This window comes from Diaphorina citri, unplaced genomic scaffold (assembly GCF_000475195.1).
Source record: "Diaphorina citri unplaced genomic scaffold, Diaci psyllid genome assembly version 1.1 scaffold183, whole genome shotgun sequence".
Classification (NCBI taxonomy): domain Eukaryota; kingdom Metazoa; phylum Arthropoda; class Insecta; order Hemiptera; family Psyllidae; genus Diaphorina; species Diaphorina citri.
In genome coordinates this window covers 153,602-170,318 of record NW_007377620.1, presented here as the reverse complement: position 1 = coordinate 170,318, position 16,717 = coordinate 153,602, and the positions used below count along the sequence as shown (strand labels likewise).

The following is a 16,717-nucleotide window of genomic DNA, read 5'->3' as shown; positions in this document are numbered from 1 at the left end:
GTCAGTATAGCTGAAAACCGCCAAAAAGCGGTAAAAATAGCGCCAACCGCAGCACCTATTTTAACCAAAAGTTTCGTGTCGCATCCTTGTCACATTTGACAGCTGCATGCCAAATTTCAAGTCTCTAGCTAATACCGTTCTCGAGATATTTTGTTTACAGACAGACAGACACACACACACACACACACACACACACACACACACACACACACACACACACACACACACACACACACACACACACACGGACCAATGGCGGAAACATTGGATTTAGGCTCTAGTTTTGGCACTAAAAACTGACCATCGAAAATTTGACCGGATTACCTTACTTTCCTTGCTATAGGATAAGGAAAGTAAGAAGGAAGGGAACGGAAGAAAGAGAGGATATTGGAAGAGATAGAACCAATAGCGAAAGGTTAAGAAGGGAAAAACAGAGGAAAGGAAATATTTACAAATAGATCTTTTGCATTAAAAAAATTAAATTACCTTTAGGTATCTTTCAGTTTAACATCTGTGTCAAAAGTTACGAAACATAGGGGACACGGTTAGCCCACTGGTAACGGCTAGCTTGCCGTGCAGAAGGTTTCGATGCCTTCCATTTGTTACTTTCTGGTGTTTCTAGGTAGGTTCATATTCGGTATCTAGATCTAGCATTCTAGCAGATCCAACTGTTAGAAAAGGATTATGTAAACTTATTTAGATAAGTCAAGACTCAGAAGCCCAAGTTAGTTCAATTTTATTTTATTTTATTTTATCCCTCTCGCTTGACTGAATTTTTACCCGGAAAACTCGACACGATGTTTTAGGAATCCCTCTGCATCTTTTTCCCCCATTGTCAGGGCGTTGCCTCTCATTACAAAGGTCATCCAAATGTTGAAGGCTAGAAGTTTCTTCAGATCACAAGTTCTAGGAAGTTGAGCAATCAAAATTCCTAGGTCACTTCATTCGCTCTAGACCAGGGCTGGCCAAACATTTGCGGAGAAGATCCACCTTCTGTAGCAAAATGAATTTTGCGCTTTAATGTTGCTAGATTTTTACTTTCGATCATTACAGTTATAGCGAAGCTATTATTCTAGTAAAATGAGAAAGTATTGCGATCGGTCCAAATTTTCGGTCTAGCGTTTCTTGAGGTGCGGAACCTGTTGTTGATTTATCCGCAGGAGTGGACCTTGGTGGCGTAGTGGTAAAGACTCTCGCCTGCTAAACACGAGCGCTCGGGATCAATCTCAACCGATCCATGGAATCAATCCAAGAGTATATCCATGGAATCAATCCAAGAGTATATCCATGGAATCAATCCAAGAGTATATCCATGGAACCAATCCAAGAGTATATCCATGGAATCAATCTAAGAGTATATCCATGGAATCAATCCAAGAGTATATCCATGGAATCAATCCAAGAGTATATCCATGGAATCAATCCAAGAGTGTAAGGCGTTTAAACTCTCTTTGTGGACCCGGCCATTAGTAGGCGAGGCTTCCACAACGGAGAACCGACCATCGACCCTCGCCTAGTGCCAAACAAACCATGTTAATGAATAGATGATGCGTCCTCAACGGAGCCTCGACCATAGCTCGGACCCTCGCAGAAAATCAAGAAATTGAGCTGAGTATTTTTTCTGCGATGGTCGATGGTCTCGGCAAGGATCAATGGTCTATGGTCGCCGATGTGGCCTTACGACCGACCTAAGCGGCCCCGATGGGTTGGGCATCCCTATTACACACTGATAGCTTTTCCGATTACTATGTTAACTGATAAGGTGGCATTGAAACTTATGAATGACGTTGGGAGTTGGGAGGGAATGGGGCTCAACCACTTTTTTTTTTCTTCGCTGATAAAGGAAGTTTGAAACACGCTGATTTCAATAGAAATGCTTAAAATTTCATTTGAGGCTTCCTAAGAGGAGAAATCTTCGTTTGAAATTTTCGAATTTTGAAACGCACAATAATTTCGCGGGCAGCCATTTTTTCGTGATGACGTCAGTTCATGCGAGGTCGTAAACCATGGCTGCTTCAACGTTATTTTTTTGCGACCTTTGAGCGACATTTTTGGAGATTTAGGGACCGTTTTGGATGTTTTTGAGTGCGCCAATGCACTTTTTGGGTACTTTTACATCGGAATAGGACTTTATCTCGAAAAAAATTGTCATTTGGTTAAGCCCCTATAATTTTCGCGGGCAGCCATTTTTCGTGATGACGTCAGTTCATGTGTCAGTTCGTGATGACGTCAGTTCATGCCTAAACCATGGCTGCTTCAACGTTATTTTTTTTGCGACCTTTTTGCGACATTTTAGAGGATTTAGGGACCGTATGATGTTTTTGAATGCGCCAATGCACTTTTTGGGTACTTTTACATCGGAATAGGACTCTATCTCGAAAAAAATTGTCATTTGGTTGAGCCCCATTACAGTTTTGCGTTGATTTTGCCTTATCAATGAAATGCCTTTGGATGTACATAAGGATCAAAAGGAATCTCACTAATTACGACCTTTCCTTCCCTCTCCTCCTCCTCCTCCTCCTCCCCCCACTCTTTCTCTTGAAACAGAAAAACAGGAGTTTTTTTATGTAGGTAGAGACTTTTTTTTTACTTCTCAGAGAAGAGTCTTAATTGACATTTTTTTTTTTTTTTTTTTTTTTTTCAATTTGCTCTTTTTCAATATTCTCTTCTCCTCCTCCTTCTCCTCCTTCTTTCCCTGTTTGTTTTACCTTGTCCCTTCCTTGCTTTTCTTCCCCCATCCCAATTTCATCAAGTCGCCAATCCCACATTATTAGCTGTCACACCGGACTCGTCTTTGTTTGTTTGTTTTTTCGTTTTTGTTTTGTTTGTTTTTTTTTTTTTTTTTGTTTCCCCCCGGTCTTTTTTTTTTTTTTTTTTTTTTTTTTTTTTTTTTTTTTTTTTTTTTTTTTTTTTTTTTTTTTTTTTTTATCAAATTAAATATTCCTCTCTCTTTCTGTTCTGAAATTAGGTGAAAGTCCTGGTTCGATCCTCAGAATTTCTACTATCAGTTCACATGACTTGTTAGTAGTGTGTTTTTTCCAATAAATTTAGTCCAATTTTATATTTCTCATTAGTCACGCCTCAAGTGAGAATGAAGTGACCTTTACATCGGTCAGCTCAAGTTCAAGGTCAATAGATTGGAACTTTACAAGGGCGCTTTTACACTAGAGCAACACTAGTGTAGTATGCCTATGCCGAGCATGTTGCCTCATATTAATGAGATGTTTTTAAAGCACGCTTAATGCATGCTGCATTTTGCCTCAGTGTCATTGGGCCCTAACTGTGAGCTTCTATCATAACAGCTTGTTATTGTATAAAAAGAAAACGGAATACCATTTTGTTATCGAAATTAAAATTTATGACCACAACGCCTATAATAAATTAGCCATTTTAAATTCGATTCAAAATCAACTGATAGTGAGACTTGAATGGCAGAGATCCTTGAATGGTTGAGATTGCCCTAGGCCAGCCACTCACTATCAGGTAGACCTGACAGGTGCACCTGATGAGTACACACACCATCAGGTAGACCTGACAGGTACGGCTGAAAAGGTCCGTCTGTCAGGTCTACCTGTGATGAGCACACACACTATCAGGTAGACCTGATCTGATCAGGTGTACCTGTCAGATCTACCTGATAGTGTAGTGTAGTGAGTGACTGGCCCTGACAGGGTCGTATTTAGGTAATCTTAAATTGAAAGTCTGAAATTGACCTATGAATCTTTCGGCTAGGACCCTGTTGTAGGTAGGGTTATTTTTACCTAGGAAGTAGATATTTAAGTAGGTGGTGAGGTTTTTTTTTTTTTTTTTTCAAAAGTTTTGTTTTTATTTTTAATGAAGTTGCTTTGTCCTTCATGATGTGCTGTCTCAGTACGAAGTTCATTTTGTTGTTTTTGTTCTCATTTTTTCCCTCAACCTCCACCCACATCCTCCTCCTTCTTCTTCCTGCTCTTCTTCTTTTCTTTTTATAGTTCTTATCCTGTTAAATTGTCTCCTTGTTTTTCCTTTCGTGTCCTTGATGTTATTAAAAACAATTTTAATGAAAAGCTAACTTCCGAACGCCATATACAACAGGGTGGTAGATGACGGCTGAAATATGGTCATGAACCTTCATTTACACACTTGAAAATAATAATAATAATAATAATAATAATAATAATAATAATAATAATAAAAATGGGTGTACCAATTACAGATTAGCAGCTAATTAGGTATTAGTTAGACTACTCGCCAGTGGCGTAGCGTCCATATAGGGCGTGTATGGCGGCCATACACTCGAAATTTCACTCAAATAGGCACCCTTAAATATTGACATTAAATAATTAATGTATTTTTATTAGATGAATAAAAATTATTATTCCTTAAAATTGTTAAAAATCCCTTAAAATCCCTAAATCCATTTTTATCCCAGTCAGACCTGAAAAATCCGAGTGAAATGTGCGAGTAGTACTCGCACATTTATTTTGCATAAGTCCTCAGCTTACAATATTGTGGTTTGCTGGAATTGAAGTTGGCCTACTCTACCTTGGCCTTGTTTTGTACTGAACGTTTCGGGTCTAAATTCCATCAGACCTGTCTTTAGCAGATTGTCACAATTATATCATACGCAAATTCCTCAGGACAATCGCTTTTTTGTCGTGAAGGGCCACCCTGTACATTGAAAGTTTTGAGTTTGATATTAAATTAAGTATTCTTAATTACACATTGTTTGTCTTTTATAGAGAGGACACGCTAATCAGTAAAAACTTTCGTGAGCTTTCGTTTAACTTCAAGTTTCGAGTTCTCATTTAGAACGCCTTTATTTCTTCTAGAAAGTTGAGGAGCTCTGTCAAGACGAGAGAGGTTTACTTCAACAGAACTCAGAAGCCAACAAAGTTCCACGTTGGAAAATCATTTCCATTTCTTCTATTAACTTAAAAAAAGTAACAGAAAAAAATCACCTACTAACTCCTAACCAAAGTAATAATGTAAAAAACATTGTCAAAAATTTTGGCCCATGGGGGGATCGAACCCACGACCTTCGCGTTATTAGCACGACGCTCTAACCAACTGAGCTAATGGGCCAGTTGTTGTCGAGCGTCAAAAAGAACGTATTTGAAACAAAGCACTCGTTGATGCGAGGAATGTGTTCAATGTTGTTTACATTCTAAGAAAGGCACCTCGAATAAAAAATGGCGGGTTCTCTCACGGATAAAATAAAGTTCTCGACAGTCACATTGAAGGTATGCTTATCGTTATCGATTTGAAATTTCAACGTGATTTTCATCTACAAGGGTCACACAGGGTTCTACTTTATCACCTTGCATTTTTTCGCTGAAATTCGTTTTTTTTTTTTTAATTTAGAACCGGTTTTTTGCGGTCGGAGTGTCCCAATAACATCCTCGATGGTATAGATTTTACTTGACGTAAATTGTAACGTTGAAGTAAAATTTGTTGAAGTCGGTATCTCTCATATTATTTGTTCATATTCATATTGTTTGTATTGTCAACTTATAATAGGGAATTTTTGATGTCTTTAAATGAGGCCTTTTCAAGCTGTTGGTATATTGGGACTCTTTAGTCTTAGCTGACAGTATAATTAAGGTATATTAAATAAATGAAATAAAATAAATTACGTTGTCTTCTGTTTCAGGAGTGATGAACAAGTCCGAATCATGTGACAAGTACCACTTCGTGTCCGGTTGCAACATCATCGATCACACCTGTAAATGTGAAGAGGTGTCCATTTGCAACACAGAAAATGAAACCCCCCAAACCACTCCGTTTCCAACTACGCACGCACCTCTTGACGGATCTCCCGATGGTGGAGGTATTGGCGGAGATAGTCCAGGTATTGATAACGACAGAGCCCCGGATAATCGAGGCATTAGCGACGGAGCCTCAGATACCAGAGTCGAAGAAGCGTTCGGTGAACCCCCTGATAAATCGCCATTCAGTTTCGTGAACCGGCTGGAATGCGAGATGAACCTAAAGGTGTTGCTGACCCATGAGATCCTGGACGATAACACAGGTAAGAATTTGGATTCGGTCTTTGTGCCGGATTTTTAGAACTATTAGGCCGGCCAGGCGGCCATTCACTAACAAGTAGACCTGACAGGTATGTCTAAACAGGTGCGCCTTTCACCCTGTCATAGTGAATGACCGGCCTTTGTAATATTTTTGAATTGAAAAAAATGTTAAACACTTCTGTAGAAGCCGTAGAGTGTCATTAAACGGATTTAATTTTTGTGGTTCTTTTGGGTTAGTATATACTTTTAGGCTTTAGAATTTAGGTATGTACCAAAAAATCTTTCCCATATACCAAATGACATTATTTTGCCTTTCGTAAACCAATTAACTACTTATCTAATAATAGCTATGAATAAGTAAACCAAAAGTAAATTTGTAATTTTGTTAGATTCCTTAGAACCCCTGCATAATATTTATATCTATAGCGAAAACTTCTTCTATTGACTACTCGAATACCCCTCATCCCTCATCTTCAGTTCCTTTTATATTGAGTTATTCCACCTCTCATATTTCCCTATTCTTCTACTTCTTATTCAAATCGAAAAAAAAGCAATGGAAAATTTTCAAGTTGCTTTGTAAACTTATCGTAAACAAAACTGATCAGACGAAAAAGTAGCACCCACTTTATTGGTGTAAATAAAAGTGCATAAGAAGTGCTATTCAAATAAATAGCAGACGGAAGATTCAGTAAGATTGAATTCAGGAGTGGAAAAAAGAGTGTCCCCAGAAGAGGACCCCTTGGTCGTCATGCGGAGACGGGTCAATCAAAGCGTATACGAGGACCTAACGTCTTTTAGGTCCTCTTGGACAACTAATCAGGGAAAATGGTCAGAAAGAAGAGGAAAATGTCTGTCAGAGTTTGTCTTCATCTTCAGCTATTTGTTTCTTCCCCCTTTGAACACTCTGTTTTTTCCTCCGTGATTTTCTAATCAAACTGAGACCCTTGTTTGGACTGTGAAGGTAAGGGGACTTCTCCAGTCTATTCGGGCAGAACCCTGTGAGAGATTCGCTTACCCTGTGAGAGTTTCATATCGAACTTTCCGTCACATCTTAGCTGTGAAAGCTTGTTAGTTGTTATACAATCTAAAAATACATTCAAATCCAAAATCCAGAGAGCAAACTTTTTTTTACAAACTCTTTCCGTACACCTTTTTACTTTTTTCCCTCGGTCTTCTCTCGGTTTCTTTATTTGTACAGATTCTTATCAAAAGCTCTCTAGTTATTCTATCACAGAGAGGGGTAACAACTTACAAGTTACTTTCGTAGACAAGAGAGGTTTCCTACTTGAAACTTATCCTCGTATAAAGTTTTCTCTCATCCCTTTTTTTCGCATTGTATCTACGGAAGAGCTACCCTCAGCAGTTTTTCCGACCCAAGTTCCCCAGTGTGGTTGAAGAGCAGAAGATTATTTACATGTAACATGACTAAGTGACTGAAGTCAATTTGTCAGAGCAATTTAAGTATTAAACAATTTAAACAAGCAGATAAATGAATGCATAACCTATAAATGTTAATATAAAGAAGAGCAGAAGATTATTTACATGTAACATGACTAAATGACTGAAGTCAATTAGTCAGAGCAATTTAAGTATTAAACAATTTAAACAAGCAGATAAATGAATGCATAACCTATAAATGTTAATATAAAGAAGAGCAGAAGATTATTTACATGTAACATGACTAAATGACTGAAGTCAATTAGTCAGAGCAATTTAAGTATTAAACAATTTAAACAAGCAGATAAATGAATGCATAACCTATAAATGTTAATATAAAGAAGAGCAGAAGATTATTTACATGTAACATGACTAAGTGACTGAAGTCAATTTGTCAGAGCAATTTAAGTATTAAACAATTTAAACAAGCAGATAAATGAATGCATAACCTATACATGTTGAATGTAGAAACAATATAGTACATGTTATACCTAGGTGTTATTTTAATAAAATGAGAAAGGAGAAGGGAAATGGCTTATTATTATTATTATTTGTTTTTATCTCCCCTTAAGAGCCAGGACTCAACACAGGTCCAGACAATGCACACCCAGCCCCCCCCCCCTCTCCCAAGAGGAGGGGTGTGAGAGAGACGGGGATATTTAATCAGATTGAGTGCCCATTGAATGGACCCTATGGTTGGGTTCTTTGCAAATTATTTCTTTAGCCTCATCATGAGAATATGGAGCCCCTACAGTTAATGACATTTTTAATTCATTCCTAAATGCTTGATAATTTAATAAACGAGTAATCTCTGGAATGGAGTTAAAGGTTTTTATGCCATTAATGATATAGGAGTTTGCAAATGTTGTGTGTTTAGGTAGGTTGAGGTTTTTACACTGCCTTGTGTTATGTTGGTGAATTTGATTTTGAGTTTTTAGCTTGGGTAAAAGCTTATGTATTGAGCAACACAATTCAAGGCAATATAATGCATAGTAAGTGGGTATATGGTGCTCCACAAACAACTCCCTGCATGAGTCTCCATAGCCCATAGAGAACACAGCACGCAGTGCCTTTTTTTGCAGAACAAAGATCTCATTGTCTCTGGTAGCGCAGGTGCCTGCCCAAAATGATATTCCATATCGAATTTTACTTTGGAAATGAGCGTGGAATTGGCAATTCCGAATTCGGTGAATTCCTTTCCCTTCCTGTTGATATTCTGAGAATTCCTTGGTATGCTAAAATTCCTTTTTATTCTAAGAATTCTCTGTCTTTTCTCTTGATATTCTAAGAATCGCCATACCCTGGCAAAGCTAGAAAAAAAATCTAGAAATTGCAAATAACGTTATGGATGGGATTACGTTCATTATGCAATTTTTCATCAGTGTTTTGCTATTTCTCTTGATATTGACTGATAACTAGACATGAAGCAATTGAAGCATGAATGTGGGGTTACCCGTTACTGTGTTGTATTGTAGTTTTACTATCGTTTCAAAAAATACTTTGTATGTAATGGTAATAGATCTCCGAATGTTTCTCTCTAATAGAGTTTCGATTTCTTGAATAATGGGACAAAAGGATCGTTTTCCACAAGAGAGACTTTTCTGAGTGGTTTAATGTTAAAACCTTCTTATTTTGCGGCCCGGAGTAAGAAGCTTATTCTGCTTATTGAGGACATGCTCTTTTCCCAAGTACCAAGTACTTTTTCAAACTCACTCCATTAGTTTCCAACAAGGTGTGGTGAATTTTACTTTGTATTTCAAGAAGTGTGAAGCAAACGAGTCTCTAATACCTTAAAGGGGAAATATTGACCTTTTCTAATGTACGTACGGACACAGAAAGTAAAGAACTACGAGTAATGTACATTCGTGATTTACCTGTATTTGTTTGTCCATTCGAAAGAAAATGCTGAAAATACCTACGTTTTAGCAGAAAACAGAGATACAAAGGGAAAATCAATGAGATTTGACCTCGTTTAAAATGGTTCAAAGATTCCAGAAAATTTGTCAGTCAAACCCAAGCTGTATGATTATATTCCTGGTTTCCAGGTTTGTTTCCTGAAATTTACCTTCATCGTAGATGGGTTTTGGAAGATATGAGATGGTCTACCTATCTCAATTCAAAATCAAAGTGGTTGTCTCTACTAAGAAAAGAAGGTGATTTCAAACAACAAACTACCTTCTTTAAGAAAAGAAGGTGATTTGTTCGTTTTGCGAGTAAATAACCTACTCGTGCTTTTGTCACAATTTGTCAGAGCTTTTTTCTATTCCACTAAAGAGCCATCAAGAAAAAAGATCCAGTTAGAAGAGTGGTGTATCAATTTTGGTGTAGTGATGTTTTATTTATTAAAAGAACATAAACATACCTAATGGAATACAGAAGCTTGGGAAAGAAATTTATGGGGGGAAGAGAAAATGAAATTAGGAAACATTGTGGAACAAGGAAAAAAGGAGAAGAAAGGAAGAGAAGACGGAAAAAGGGGATAGGAACTTATGGGGATCTGAAAGTCTGCAAAGTTTCGCATCAGCTTCCCCCCGTTTATTTTTTTCACCCTAACTTTTAGTTGTGCCATCTTTTGTTCATATCAGGAGGAACAAAAAAGAAACTTGATATGAGAAGGAGCTACCCGGAAAAACTCTTTAGGAAAAATTAGATATGCATAGGAAAACTTTTGGCTGGATGCATTTGTAATGATGATCTATGGCTATGGTGTTTTGTTGGATGGAGAAATATGAAGATTTCCTCCGATAACCAACTTGGACAGTTTGGATTCTTGTTTTCCGAGCAAAAAATCCACACTCTTTAAAAATCTTCATTAAGAATGTGAGGGTTATCCACACCTTGATCCTTATTATTTAAATTAGGTGCCTCATAAAAAAATAAAACTGTAAATTACCTAGATTTGACAAAGGGAGGATAAAAAATTTGCCAACCTCCCGTCAGTCTAATGAACATCTGCAAAGGGGAGGGAGGTCCATCTTATAAATTTAAAATTCCCAAACCCCGCTTGACGCTTGAGCAATGGACCATATTTTGGTAGGGGTACCATAAATTAGGACAGCAAGGACGAGCAGAGCAAGACGGGGAAAAATACAATAGGGGAGCACAGCCCCGCTGTAAAATCGGAACGAATATAAATTCAGATTTGCAATAAAGTGAAGATTTTCCATCTGGGACGAAAGAAAAAAGACGTCCATAAATTATTTTAATGTGCTTGGAAAACGGGATCCCCGTCCCGTGCCGCTTTTACACGGTAGATAATGTACACGAAGCTTTTCAACGTACTGGCGATGGCGTTACAATGGGGAAATATGATCAAGAATGTACTAGAACCAGAGAAACCAGCAAAATAGGGAACGAGACGTTGAAGTAAGTCATCCCCGTGTTGAAATTTTTTCCCTTCTATCATTTTTGATATAATATTAGGATCCTATAATGGATGTTCCCCGTATCACATAAAATAGGGAATTTTATGGAGCTTAGGCTGATGGGCGTAATTCATCATACGTTTACGAATTTCCACTTCCGGGGATCTTGGACATATTTTTAAGCGTGGTAGATTTTACTTGATGAATTTATTAGATAGAGGTAGCTACTCTTTTCTACTTATGTACTTATCGGATAGTTTGGTTTTGTTCTTTTGACTCGTGTAAAAAAAAGGAAGCTGTATCTAATTTTGAACTATTGGTATGTTAGTATTTGTTGTCACTATAACCAACCCTTTCAAAATTTTGCTTGTGGGTTCTTCAATTGGGCTTTAGTCAAAGCTTGGAAAAGGTTTGCAAGTTTGTACAATAGATTATGTAGATACATATTTACCTTACATAAAGATGTGTCTAATTGCCTCAAAAGTTCGTGTAGGTCTGTAATTTGTAAGAACGGCTGACAACACACATAGAAAAGGAAAAACACGGAAAAAACTGTCCCCAACAGAGCTCGGCAAAAACCAAAATTAAAGGGCAGGAAATGGAGAAAAGAGTACTTACAAAATGACAAAACGAAATACAAAACGACAGACTTGACTCGGGTTTTGTAATTATCTTGATCATAACTTAATGATAAACCCCCCTGATGTGACTTGCAGGTCTGGAATTAAGTGGTACAAGTTGTGTCTGACTCTTGGGGCTGGAGTCTGAACAAGAAAATTTGGTTAGTTTCCAATATTTTTCAGAGATCTCTTCTTTGCTTTTGCCCTTCTAACGGTGCGGTGTCGGAATTTGTCATTTTCCTTAGACTAGTATCATACTGATCTTTATTGAGACTGACACTTTGGTCTGAGGCAAATATATTCGATTGGATGCCTACCTCAACCCTCGTTATTTGGCGAAGAAAAATATCCCCTTTTGAAAAATTTACCACTTTTTTGAAATTGATTTCTTTCTAAAGCCGTGCCTGATTTGAGCCGCGTTTTCAAGCTTTTCACTTTTAGAAGGTTATAAAATTAATTATACACCTTCACTTTATTGAAGATAGCGAGTCAGGCCTGGCCGGAAAGGGGATTCTCCTTGGGCCAAGGATCTGGCAAAGGCTAGAGGCCATGGTCTGAGAGCTCCGCCCCTGGGTGCCAAGGATCAGCCGAGGATTACGTCACGAGTTTTCTCACAACGGGATAAAATTAACTTTTCCAGAGTCTGGATGAAAAGGGGAGGAAGGAAAAAGAGGAGGAAAAAACTTGGATGAGACGGAGAAGATGGGAAAAGGGAGGGATAAAATGTGGAGAAGGAGGAGGAGGAGGAAATGGAAGTAAGATAGGAAAAGAGGAGGTAGGAGAGGAGAAAAACATACATAAGAAAGATAGAGGGGGGGGAATAAGAGTGAAATGAATGTGGAGAAGGAGAGAGAGAGAAAGAAAGAAAGAAAGAGGGAGAGAAGAGCACCAAGACAAGTGTATGTGAAAGAAGATTTTGGAACTTGAGAAGAGGTGGATAGAGAGAGAGAGAGAGGGAGAGAGAGAGAGCGAGGAAAATGAAGAAAGATTCGGAGGGAGTGAGAGAGCTAAGGACTCGTTTAATCTTTCCTCTAAGAGAGAGAGAGAGAGAAAGAGAGAGGGAGTGAAATTAATGAGAGAGAGATTGAGAATTGCAAGTTGCATCAAGAACTTTTCTGATCTTATTTTCTTTTTCTTCTTCTTCTTCCCCTTCCTCTTCTTCTTCCCCTTCCTCTTCTTCTTCCCCTTCTTCTTCTTTTTCTTCTTCTTCCTCTTCTTTTTCAACTTCTTCTTCTTTCCATCATCCACGCGCTGAAAATTTGAGTGCACTTAGAGAAACGCGTGTGATAACTACATGGAACCGGCAACCATTAGTAACCTTTTTGATTGAGTGGGTCCTGGGTTCACACCGGAGGTCCTGGGTTCAATTCCCGGCGGGTGAAATTTTTAATTTTATTTTAAAAGTGAGTGTTTCACCCCTGTTTTTATTTCGTAGCAATGAAACAACTGCTACATTATACCCGTGTGGTCTGTGTCGTATCATGTCGTAGCATGATTCAAGGTTTAGACTCATTTTCACTACTGACACAGGCTACACCAAAAGAATTTTCATTGTTAACACAGCAAAGTTTTTCCGAGACCAACCTATTTTATTTCGTTTTGACTTTCTTTCTTTCTTTCCTTTTCCTTATAAAATTTACCTAAACATTTTCTCACACAGGTAGCCCATAATTCCTCTCTAACGTTATTATTCCTTGCATGTGGCATAATTACCTCAAACCAATGCTTTGTGGTATGTGTAGCTTTCCGCCACGAGATTAAAAAATAATGTAAAATGCTTTTAAGACTTGATTAAAAATAGCGTAATTTCTTTTCTCAAGACTCTTTGTTGTCCTTGGAAAAGGCCCAGCAGGGAGATTTTTTTTTTTTTTTTTTTGTTTTAATTAACATTTCAAAGAAAAAATAGTATAACGGGGGGTTTCGAAGAAGAATTTGCATTGCTTTCAGGAGATTTGTATATGTTCCGGGACTTTTTCTGAGAAACAATACCTGAACTTGATAAGCATTAGTCGCTAACATTGCTTCTAGGTATAGTTAACTTGTTATTTACATGTTTTACTAAAACTACTACAAAGATTCTTTTACTAAAACTAGCCACTTATGTAAATACTTCGATTTCAAACTAGCCTACTACATAGTTTCTTCGATATACCCTTTACCCATGTTCCCATGTGGATAGTAATGAGATCATTGCCAGTATTTAAACAAACAACACGTCTTTTTCCACTGTCAACTGGAACTAGATGGTGAATACATTCACCCGTTTAAATCGATGAAAAGTAAGTAACTTTCAAAAGGTCCTAAATTTGTGAAACACCATTGTTCGAAGCAAATTTATTCCATTCTGGATCCAAATGAAATTCTCATTCTTCAACGGAATTTGGCGAACTTATTATCAAATTCCGGGTAAGGTTTCTCTGCGCTTTTGGAGAAATGTTCTCCCGGGTGTGGAGTTTTAATTCAAAGTTAATACGGGACTTTGGTGAGTTTTTCGGGAGTCGAAAACTTCATTAGCATTTTCGGGCGGGAAAATTTTAATCATAATTCGATTAGGATTGGGTTTGTTTCCTCACATTGGATAATGTATTTATGATATCACAGAGGAAAAGCACAGCAGAACGCGTTGGGTTTTTGGAGGAAAAGAAATAACTGAATTTATTTGCAAATTTCAACTTTTCTAATCAATCTGAAATCTAAACAAACAAAAGCTTTCTTGTAAACACACTCCCGAATTCGATAAGAATATGCATGAAGTGTTGCACATTGCATACACAGATAGATACCAGGCATTCATACAAATTCAATTCCCGTTATTGGTGTCATTATTGCAACTCGGGGCTTTCATTATACATTTGCAATTTTGCACCATCAGTTCTACCCTCAGGCCCTTACAGGTCACCGAAAATGAGCAACTTTTAGCGTGGCTAGTATATGGACGGGTAGCCGTCTGCGAAGGCAAAAAATGATCTCTCAGATGATTTAAGCACAAATTTCGTCGAAAATATTCACAGGTGGTCGTATTCTATCCTTAACCCAGAGCAATCCTTTTTCACTCTCCACATCCGCTGAACTTGAAGGTACATTCCTCTCTCTCTTTCTCTCCCTCCCCTTCGAGTGAGTTTTCCCAAGTCCTTCCGGTTGAGTTGTCTTCATACCCTCTCTCTTTCTTTCTCTCTCTCTCACTCCCTCTCTTTCCCTCTCTCTCTCTCTCCTCTCTGTCTCTCCTTCCCTCTCCTCTCTCTCTCTCTCTCCCTCTCTCTCTCTCTTTCTTCTTACTCTCTCTCTCTCTCTCTCCTCTCTCTCTCTCTCTCTCTCTCTCTCTCTCTCTCTCTCTCTCTCTCTCTCTCTCTCTCTCTCTCTCTCTCTCTCTTGTCAGTATTATTTTGTTTCTTCTTCCAGATTCGAGTTTGGTTGGTCCGGAAAAGTTTTCCTCTTTTTTTTTTCGGCGAAAGTTTTCCGTGGAAAAACTTTGGGTCAGAATGATGAGGCGTGCCGGGAAATTTCAATGAACTTCGCCTGATCAACCTCTCTAACTTTCCGAGCAGGAAATTTTCACTTCTTGGAATTTGGAAGTTGATTATTGTTTGTGTACAATGTACCTCGTAGTAGATATTTGTTTACTTTTCTTTTTCTTTTTGGCTCAAGGGCAAGCTTTGCCTCCATAATCCTATTGGTTTAGTGAACTGTAGAACTTAGTCAGAAAGTAGCACTGGGCCCTACGGGATCCCAAAAGGCCCCCAAATTTCTTAATGTACTAAACATTTCTTGTTTAGTACATGACCCAAAATTTCTGACCCAAAACACAACAAACCCAAAATTTCTTCATGTACTAAACCTTTTTGCCAAGTTTCATCAAAATAAACAGATCAGATAAACTAAACGAGAAATCTTCGAGTTAAAACTTCTTCTTTCTCCTCCTTCTCCTCCTCACCTTCTTCTTCTTCCTCTTATTTCTCCTCCTCATCCTCTTTCTCTGATCTTCTTCTTGTGTTGGTGAAACGAAGAACGAGAGAAAAAAAAAAAATCTTCTCAATTTCATTCACGTGTTTGAACTTCAACTGACGAAAACATCTTCAGCCTCGCTGAGAAAAATTTGATCCTAATCCTGCCTCCAAATGTTTAATCCCTTTCTGCGACATTAAAAATTCCAACGAGAAAAACATCAAAAACATTTTTTCCAGGGAAAGATGAGAGTGGAAAAACAATTTCGTTTCGAAATTGAAAGAGACAATTTTTTTTTTCTGGAGCACTTCCAAATTATATGAATGTGCCTAGAGAGAAAACAAATGTAGGAGATATGAAATTGAACTTTGAATTGTAAGTTTATGTTCGAGAGCGAATGTTCTGTACAATGTTAGAGCAACTTTCCTCAGAGTAAATTTTAAAGTTTCTCCCTTCCCTTCTCCATTTACCTATAAGTTCTATGTACCCACATACACACGTACGTAGGTATAAGTATTCATACAAACGAGTATGTACCTTTTGTGTTCACTTTTCTACTTTTAAGTACTTGCGAGGAGAAGGAAACTTTTTATGTATTTTTAAAAGCTCATGAATAAATAGATAACTAGCTGGCAAAAAACTACAACTAGATAGGAAGGATAGGTTGACGCAGTGCCAGGAACATTGTGAAAGTTCACGTGAAAGTTGGCTTGGATCTAGGAAGTATGTGTACATGGTGTAAAGGATTGGTTTCAGAAACAAGTTCTTTCGGGGTATAGTTAAACTTCAGAACCCTGCTCGCGTTCGAACACTAATGGTGCAGTGGTTAGCACAGTGGACTCGAGATCTGGAGATTGGTGGTTCGAATCCAAGATGAGTCATAAAAGGGAGCGATGTGTATCAATTGAGGAACGATATATGTGACAACAGAATTCATATCTATTTAGGGAAAAAAATCATATTGCTTTGTCCAAATAGATATTACGAGTTATCCAAAAGAGATTCATTGTTATATCTATTTGGCCAAATAGATTTATAACATTTTAAGCACACAATATTCTACCGAGGTAGTTGGAACTTTTACACATTTGGTTACGTACATATGTAGCGAGGAACAAAGTTTGTTTTATCTTACAAGACTACCAGACCTTAACTGACAGCGAGGCAATTTAAGTAAGATAAAATAAGGCAATAATAGAACAACCTTTATCCCTAACGACAGTTTAAGTAAAATAAAGATATAAACTTGGAATAAACTTTGCCTACAGACGGTACCTATAAGTTTATGACCTAATCAGATTCAATTTTTATTCACTTTCATGTTTAATGTCCTCCATTGCAGTAT

At 37.7% G+C, this 16,717-nt stretch overlaps 1 protein-coding gene and 1 non-coding gene across 2 annotated transcripts in view; both read right to left on the bottom strand.

Moving 5' to 3' along the window:
* The window catches only part of LOC103505585 (scavenger receptor class B member 1-like), a 53,964-nt gene that overhangs the window by 22,786 nt on the left and 14,461 nt on the right, over positions 1 to 16,717 (bottom strand). The gene's annotated exons all lie outside the window — the stretch shown is intronic.
* Trnai-aau lies at positions 4,991 to 5,064 on the bottom strand. The gene has a single exon. It is a non-coding gene; the product is annotated as a tRNA-Ile (tRNA).